The 3077-nt window shown below is 42.5% G+C and overlaps 1 pseudogene; it reads right to left on the reverse strand.

Annotated features, from left to right (window-relative positions):
- Nucleotides 1-663: 663 nt before the first annotated feature.
- Nucleotides 664-3046, reverse strand: LOC124031006 (annotated as a pseudogene).
- Nucleotides 3047-3077: the final 31 nt, after the last annotated feature.

Here is a 3077-nt window from a genome sequence, read left to right on the forward strand (position 1 = left end):
AAAGAGATGAGTATCCTTTAATTAATCAAAGCATAAAACAATATATTCATCAAATCGAATTTCTACACGGTAAACACCATGTCGCCTCCGACAGCAATATCTCTCTCTCTCTCTTCCTCCTCTTTGTAACAAAGCCCCGAGAAATCTCCTCACCATCTGATGCTGGGAGGAGCCTAGAGACTCACATATAAAAGCTCAAAGCCACGGTCAATAGTGACGCCACGTGGCACCGGAACGCAGCTTACAATAATTATTCAGAAAATCACATTATTCTACGACACAAAGGCAAAACCTGTGCATTTGAACAATAATATATCCGATAATTTAATTTAAGTTCTGCACTACATGTCAGCGTCTACAAAATACAGGCCTACAAAACGACAAAAAAGCTATTCGCTCAAGTAAACAACCAATGTTTGAGCACGATGGCTTTTCAGCACCATGGACAGAGCACCAAAGTTTGAATTTACAGCGGGTAAAAACCGTTGCCGTATTTAAAAGTTATAAAGTAATTAAGAAGTCAGTTATTTCCCACTGAACATTCAAATGAGACAGTGAAGTAAATGTCAACGTCATCAAAACATTGAGAAGCATGAAACAAAGGAAAACATGTTCAGTAAAGAATAGAAAATTATTACTATGTTTAAAAACGGTATTTCTTACCTTCTCTTTGTTGGGTAATGTCTGAGTCCTGTCAAACGTGTCATTTCCATTAATACTGATCAGTTCTGCATCTGCAGGTGGATACGGTGCGGGGAAAACTACAACGTCACTCTTCATTGTGTCTGAGCTGAAACACACGTCATACTGCTGAGTAGATTTAGAGTAAGACCAGCTCCCGTCAGGGTGTGTGGTGATCATTGGGGCGCTGTATCTTTTAAAACTGTCGTCTGTCCTGTGGCATTTTACAGCTATTAAACTGATCAGGCTCAATAAAAATATCACTGACACCGAGGCAATGGAGATCAGCAAATACAGGTTTAAATCAGAGAAGCTCTCCTCCTTTCTTGGTATGTTTCTTGATTCAGTCTGGATTTCACCTGTACTTTCAACCACCACTACATCAATAGACACAGTCGCTGACAGTGAGGGTTCTCCGTTATCAGAAACCAACACGACCAACGGGTGAGCTTTCAGGTCATTGTCACTCATTCTCCTCTTAGTCCTTAGTTCCCCGGTGCTGGTTCCGATTCGGAAGAGGTTGGTTCCCTTGGGCTCAGAGATGTGATAAGAAAGCAGCGCATTGTAACCAGAGTCGGAGTCTACAGCCCTGATCTTGGCCACAAAGTAGCCCGCTTCAGCAGAATAGGGAATGTTCTCAGAGTTAACGGAGCCGTGATCAGAATAGGGCGCGAGAATCCCAGGACTGTTGTCATTCTCATCCAGAATAAAAACGTTCACAGTCACGTTGCTGCTGAGAGGAGGAACACCAGAGTCTGTGGCCTGAACTTTAAACTGGAATGTTTTTATCTCCTCGTAGTTAAAAGACTGCAGACTGACTATATCTCCTGTCACTGAGTTTATATTGACCATTGTAGACAGTGGTACTGACTTGTTTTTACACTCTAAGAATGAGTAGGTCACATGACTATTTTCATTGACGTCAACATCAACTGCAGACACGGTTTTAATTTCATCTCCAATCGGACTGTTCTCTTTAACATAAACATTAATCACTGGTTCTGAGAAGCGAGGAGCGTTGTCATTCACATCAGAAACGTGCACAGTAATAACGCTGGTGCTGAAGAGAGGCGGGGTCCCATCATCCGTAGCTATGATGTTGACATTGTACTGAGAAGCCCTCTCTCTGTCAAGATGCCCATCGACTACTAAAGAGTAATAATTTTTATAGTTCATCTCTAATTTAAAGGGGACTTTATTCTTAACCTCGCAATGTACCAACCCATTTTTGCCACCATCTTTATCGAGGACTGACACGAGAGCAATGGCAGTGCCAACCTTAGCGTCCTCTTTTACTGTGTCTAAGAGTGACGTCACAGTGATCTCAGGGGCATTGTCGTTGAGGTCCACCACTTCTACCAATATTTTACAATGAGATGCCATCGGGGGCTGCCCTCTGTCACTCGCCTGGGCACGGATCTCAAATGCAGTATGTTCTTCATAGTCAATTTGACCTTTAACTGTAATTATCCCCGTTTTTGGCTCAATATCGAACATCTGGAGGATATGATCCTTCTCATTTTTGCTGATAGAATAAACAAGGTGACTATTCGTACCCTCATCAAAGTCTGTCGCATTTAAAGTTATGACAGTCGTTCCTATTGGTGCATTTTCAATCATACGTGTCTTGTACAAAGACGTGGTGAAAACTGGAGCGTTATCATTTATATCCAGAACATGAACTATTACTTCCAATGTACCTGACCTTGCTGGATTTCCTCCATCTAAAGCGGTCAGTGTGAGCTGGATCACAGGCTGTTTCTCTCGGTCTAAAGCTTTCTGCAGTACTAACTCAGCAGACACACTCTCACCCCCTTTGTGCACCGCTAAGGAAAAATGCTGGCTATGGCCCAGTTTGTATGTATTGAGAGCATTCTTTCCAACATCTACATCAGATGCGTCTAACAACGGAAATCGTACCCCTGGAAAAGTGTTTTCAGCAATGTCTATAGTTTGTGATTTCGTTCTGGAAAGATGGAGCATTGTCATTAACATCTAATATATTCATTTCTACACGGTAGAGTTTCAACGGATTGTTGATAACGGCCTCTACACTGACTGTACATTTAGGAGCATTTGCACAGAGCTCCTCCCTGTCGATTCTCTCATTCACATAGAGAACACCAGTCTTTAGATTTACCTCGAAATATTTTCTCTTGGACCCGGTGATAATCTGAAACATACGCGACTCCAAATCCTGGACATTGAGGTTTAGATCCTTAGCGATATTTCCCACGGAAGTCCCCGGGTTTACCTCCTCTGAGACGGAGTAGGAGAGCTGCCCGGACACCGCTTCCCAGTAACACTCCAGCAGCACAAGCACTAAAAACGTCACAAAATATCTCCTTCTATTCGGTAAAGACATATTTCCATCGAAGGTGAGCTAAGCATAGATC

This window comes from Oncorhynchus gorbuscha, unplaced genomic scaffold (assembly GCF_021184085.1).
Source record: "Oncorhynchus gorbuscha isolate QuinsamMale2020 ecotype Even-year unplaced genomic scaffold, OgorEven_v1.0 Un_scaffold_19709, whole genome shotgun sequence".
Lineage (NCBI taxonomy): Eukaryota > Metazoa > Chordata > Actinopteri > Salmoniformes > Salmonidae > Oncorhynchus > Oncorhynchus gorbuscha.